This window comes from Alosa alosa, chromosome 21, assembly GCF_017589495.1.
Source record: "Alosa alosa isolate M-15738 ecotype Scorff River chromosome 21, AALO_Geno_1.1, whole genome shotgun sequence".
Lineage (NCBI taxonomy): Eukaryota > Metazoa > Chordata > Actinopteri > Clupeiformes > Clupeidae > Alosa > Alosa alosa.
In genome coordinates this window covers 22,264,935-22,271,349 of record NC_063209.1, presented here as the reverse complement: position 1 = coordinate 22,271,349, position 6,415 = coordinate 22,264,935, and positions in this window count along the sequence as shown.

The window sequence follows — 6,415 nt, the reverse complement described above, 5'->3', positions numbered from 1 at the left end:
AGTAATAGCATTTTAGAGTGTGAATACGCAGCAGCATAATTTTTTACTCCTTGACAGATAAATACTGTTTTCGCTTCATCAAAGAAATATCTAGCATATCTGCTAATGCAGATATGGTGTGTGTAGCCAGCATTGTGTGTACATAGCTGCATAATACAGAATGACGAGTCTGATCATGCACACCCTTTGTAAATCCTGTAGTAGATATTTCACTGGAATTTCCGAGTGTTTACAAGAAGGTCTGTTTCAGCAGGCATGGCTTGTGTTTGTACGTGTGTGTGTGTGTGTGTGTGTGTGTGTGTGTGTGTGTGTGTGTGTGTGCGTGTGTGAGGGGGATAATGCTATCAGGAGCTATAAGCTGGAAATGATTTTAAATGATTTCTGGCAATCCTTATGCAGAGGCCCTTCTCACACCTTTGTGAGAGTCGATCTGTGGGCACACCTCTTGCACAGGCTGCCAAAGTAACTACCACACACCCACGGGTTCTGCTGTTGCTCAGATATTTTAATTGCAACGTGGAATCTTTGGTTGCCTTGGTGACAATGGAGAGCCCAAGCATGGTGTGTTTCTCCTTTAAGATAACGGCAAACATTGTGGTTATCAATGTACAGTGTTTGAGTGTGTGTGTGTATGTGTGTTTGTGTGTGTGTGTGTGTGTGTGTGTGTGTGTGTGTGTGAGAGAGAGAGAGAGACACACTGAGACAGCTGTGATTTCTCCTATATGATCTTATAAGCATGGGACATGGGAAATTACTGACCTTGCATCTTCTGAGTAAATGTGTCCAATGACAGGGATGGAGAGCAAGGGACCAGATAGTGTATGAAATGTGTTAACATGCTTTAACATGCATCTGCCTTCATCTCTATATCTCCCTCCTCCACCTCTGTCAACTCTGCGTCCTCGTTCCGGGGGTGGGTTACTTTTTGACAGAAGGCATGGGAACGGGAATAGCTATACCTTTTGAGAAGGTATAGCTGCTCTGTGTTCTCACCATAGACTCCCCACATTTGCTGCCCTTCAGTGTGAAACATATGTGAAGAAAGTGCATAGGGGACGGAATGGACCCGCGGCAGTGTTAAAAATAAGTCAGGTTTTGGTGTCTTTCTTTATCCAAACTGTTGCCAGTTGTTAACATTTAATTACAGTTTGTGTGCACTAGGAATATAAGTACATATACAGTTGTAAGAGTGCCTTTTTGATCTACCGGTACTGGATGGGCATGTCTGCTTTCAGCCATAGAGTGCGGTGTGGTTGACTTAACTTTGGCATCACACCTGTTAGTTTTCAAAATACACACAGGCAAATTCTGTGACCAACATCAGAGATCATAAAAAAAAATCCAGTTTGACCAGATCTGCTTTTCTTTTCTTTCTTTGTTTCTCTGAATCATCCTGCCATCGCTAAGATCAGACAACAGTGCTGTATAATTAAACCAGCAAAACAGATGGACACATCAAACTGAATGTCAGGCATTAGACGCAAAGAGAATGAGATGGTTAGTCAATACCAAAGATTTTAGAAAAGAGCTCTGTTCTAGAATCTTTGGTCAATAGGCCTACTGTGTTGGGTTAGCGCTAGCTGTGCCAAAGAGCCCCGTGGGTCTACAGGTTCCCACTGATGGTGTGTGAGCTACGAGGGGGATTAGGGTTTTGTGTGTGAGGCAGACGAGTGGCTCTTGTGGTCAGACCTGCTGGATCAGTGCGGCTACGCTGCTGTGGTCCTCACAAGTCTCTGATGGTATCTGCCCTGGCACCAAACACGTTCCAATTATTCGCCACAGTCACAGCAAGGAAGATAAGCATCTCGGTGCAGCCCGAATGGAGACACAAACCATGTAGGAGACAAAGAGATACTGTCCGCAGCACAACATCTACACCAAACATCGAGGAAAAGTGCCTGGGCTGCCATTTTAGTGGAGAGGAATAGCCAAAGAGTATTTTCCTCATTCAACTTAAAAATGCAACCCCATGTAACTGTATCTGAATTTGCATAGTCAGATGGCTGCCTGGTTCTCCAGGTTAAGGGAAATGCCCAGGGTTCATGTCCACAGGACGCAAACAACCAGCTGTGTTTAGGAATCATTGCATTAGGGTTGGGTCTGGAGCCGCAGGACAAGAGTGCTTGTGGCACCGGCAGCTTCTGCATGGAGCTCCCATCAGATCACTCTTTTCACCTGCTACTGTACACACTTAATCTTTGCTTGTCACACAATTTTCTAAACATTTCATCCAAACATCATAACCCCACACCAAATCTGCAAAACCACACTAATTCTTGTGTTTAACTCAGTTTTCAATTTACTAAAACACATTTTGGAAAACACCACACACAATTTTCTACTTAACACACAAAAATCTAAAAGGAAGTAACTTGATTTCATTTTTCAAACACAACCCATCAAAATGCCACACTAAATCACCACTGCTCCACTCTTTCTCTTCACATGTGTAAACAGTCATTACTTTACTGAACACCATCCAATCATTGCCTTAGTATAGGCCTATAGTCTATATGTATGGACCCTTTCAATCTGCTCCTAGAGGATTTGTTCAGAACCAATGCAGATACAGTAATCTGACTTTAGCTTACAGTAATGTTCGACTTTATGTAAAAATTGTCTTTTGTACTCTATTTTTGTTTCTCCCCAAGTTACCATTAGCTCAATACATTTTTCAATAGACCTATGAATACATACACAACCACCCCCCACACACACACACACACACACACTTTTCTTTGGAAGAAGCAAAGTAATTTGATAGTAGTCAGTCAATTCCGTCTTAGGCAAAATCAACTTTTTTTCAAAACTAATTCTGGTGGTCATTGTATTTTGCTTTTTTTTTTTTTTTTTTTTGCTGTGTAAATACTGTATTCACAGCAAATTATTTGGGAAAAATCGCTATTTTTGGTTTTAACATTTCAACTTCTCTCTGTAGATACCGTAACTTTCACTCTTGAATGGAATTACATAAAGTCTATGAAAGACAGAAGAGCTTTAGGTTTTGAGCAACAGTGTGTACATGATGTATCCAAAATGTCATATTATGACGAAAGTGTTTATAATGTGAGGTGAATGTTTGCTTTACTGTAAAGATGTGTTGACATTTTGAATGTTGTGTGTCATTTTGCTGGAGATTTGAGGCATTTTGCATTTTGTGTGAGCAATTGTGTGTTTTGTGTTATGTTAATTTGTTCATCTGTGTCTCTCTCTCTCACTCTCTCTCTCCCTCTCTCTCTCTCTCTCTCTCACTCTCTCTCCCTCTCTCTCTCTCTCTCTCTCTCTCTCTCTCACACAAACACACTACATTGACGCAGAAGCCTGTGGCTCCTCTATCTTTCACTCACCTCCCCAGGTGCTGCCCACGTGTTACGTATAGGCCTGGCCAGGCCCTGTGCAAGGAGTGTGTGTGTGTGTTTGTGTGTGTTCATATGTGTGTGTGTGTGTGTGTGTGTGTGTGTGTGTGTGTGTGTGTGTGTGTTCATGTATATGTGTGTGTGTGTGTGTTCATATGTGTGTGTGTGTGTGTGTGTGTGTGTGTGTGTGTGTGTGTGTGTGTGTGTGTGTTCATGTATATGTATGTGTGTGTGTGTTCATATGTGTGTGTGTGTGTGTGTGTGTGTGTTCATGTATATGTGTGTGTGTGTGTGTGTGTGTGTGTTCATGTATATGTGTGTGTGTGTGTGTGTGTGTGTGTGTGTGTGTGTGTGTGTTCATGTATATGTGTGTGTGTGTGTGTTCATATGTGTGTGTGTGTGTGTTCATGTATATGTGTGTGTGTGTGTGTGTGTGTGTGTGTGTGTGTGTGTTTCATGTATATGTGTGTGTGTGTGTGTGTGTGTGTGTGTGTCATGTATATGTGTGTGTGTGTGTGTGTGTGTTCATGTATATGTGTGTGTTCATATGTGTGTGTGTGTGTGTGTGTGTGTTCATGTATATGTGTGTGTTTCATATGTGTGTGTGTGTGTGTGTGTGTGTTCATGTATATATGTGTGTGTGTGTGTGTGTGTGTGTGTGTGTGTGTGTTCATGTATATGTGTGTGTGTGTCTCAGCCTAAACAGACCCGGCCCCAGCACATTCCTTCAGCCTCCTCCTTTGCAGGCCCTGCCCTCAGATAGTCTGTGCTGTGCGTACGCCAGGATACTGCTCATCTGCCTCAGCATTCCTCCACCCCGTTAACTCCTCTTAAGAGCATTAAAAAAGAGTATCAGCCATGAGCATTGGCCCTTCTGGACAGTCGTAGACACGTTTGCACAGGCTTGAATTTTAAAAAGGAAAAAAAAAAAGTGCAACCCCCACGTTTCTGCGTGCGGTGTGTGTGGACAAGGTAGTGGCTTGCTCCAGACGTGTGGAGCATGGCTTTGCTCAGGGGCTGTCAGGTGTAGGAATTCCAGATGGGCTTGAAGATTCTGACTCTAATCCCTCAACATGCCAGTACCTGCATAAGACCACAGGTAGAGAGAGAGAGAGAGAGAGTGAGAGACGCTGTACTGTTCTCTCACAGGCATCTGTCTGAATAATTCAGGCTCAACTCTGAACACAGATTACTTAAGCAACACACCCATAGCCTTAGTCCTCTAAAACCAGAAGATTTAGTTTTACCTAGAGATGCAGAATATAAAATAATTCAATACCTACAGTATGAGTGAGCTACAGGCCCAAACATGAAATGTGTGCAGTTTTACCTTCAATATATTTAGTTAAACCGAAGTGTGTGTGTGTGTGTGTGTGTGTGTGTGTGTGTGTGTGTGTGTGTGTGTGTGTGTGTGGTCACACCTTTCCCACTAGTAGTAGTAGTAGTAGTAAGGTAGCACACTGTTCTTTGCCTTTATCGGCCTCTCAGTCTTGTTGAGTCGAGAGGACACACGGCATGTGTGCCAACCACACCCTGCCAAGCGCCTGCCAAGGGGAGTAGAGGGAGGGAAGAGATCGGAGCCAACGCTCGCGACCTGCTGAGACCTGGCTCCCAAGACTGAGCCACCTGCACATTTTCTGGTTGTGCGGCAACAATGTGTAGCTTATATTATGTGCTTGTAATGCACTTGCTTTCAACTCATTGTATGTGGTTATTGCAAATCATAGTACAGTACATCACAGCTTTTGATAGTGAAAGTTGAATGTTATCTAATACATAATTATCTAAAACAGTCATTGATAGTGTACACCTGGAATGGATAATATGCGGTTGAGAACATTTGGTTATGTGTGGAAGTCGCCCACAGCTTCAGAGTTGTAAATGACAGGGAAGCATTTCAGCAGTGCGCTGGGTTGATGTGTGAGAAAGTGTGTGCATCCAGAGAAAACTGGAATTTACAAAAGTTACGTAGCAGCCTTGGGAATTTATGGCACAAATATTGCAAAATCTCTTGAGACAAGAGACAAGATGTTTTTTATTATCAACATATTCACAGCACCAAGCTATGGGTTGAGGCAGGCTTTATTTCTCTGAAGTTCAGACAAGCGTCTCCTCTGCTCATAATTGATAGTGTCTCTCTGTTCTCTGAAACTATGCGAACAGAGCAGACTTGTTGTAACCCACTGCATTCTATTCTGTTGAGGAAAACTTCACGCTAACTCAGATACGCTAGACTGCAGATACTGTAGATTGGAATCTGATAATGACCCCTCCATGACACTTGGGGTTTCAACAATGTTGCAATCATACGGACTCTCCGCACACAGTAAATATTTACTTCTTGTCGGCCTGTGGCGAACATGCGGAATTGTTATTGGTCTCACATTACAATAGGAGGTCTAGACTGGGGTAGTGGGCTGTGGCCTGGCTTGACCCGAGCAGTGGCTTGCGGTGGGGGTCGGGCCCAGAAAGTTTTGGCTCAAGGCCCCTGGTCACACTACGCTATTGTGCTCTGGGTGTAGCCCAGTAATGACCCTCTAGGAGAGCGGATAAACAAGGGGATTTAAAACAACAACATTAGCATTATAGTTTCATCTGATTAAAATGTCAGTGACTCATACTTCAGTGCGGCTCGTAGCCACTGGAAAGTGTTTGCAGACACTTTGCTTTATTGTGTACTGACACATAACACTGTTTTCTTCCTTTGTGGCTGACAGCTTATTCATTTTGCGAATGGTGTGTGTACAATAAGACTAAAGAGGGATTGAGGAGTGTTTGTCCAAAGGCAGTGAGCTAGCCAATAGACTTGTATCACAGCTTGAATGCTAGCTATTTGTGTTTTTTGTGAATATTTGTTCTGTAATGCCAGTTCTTATGTAACCAAAGGGTATCAGGTCACATAGTGAGTGTCTGGGAAGGCTTGTAGGAACAACAGGTGTGTGTTCATATGACCACATATTAACAAAATTATTTGAGGATGTAAAAATGAGCTACATAAAAACATACCTTTAACCGACTAAACTACGTCTCTTCTCAAGAATAACAACCAAATACTTGGA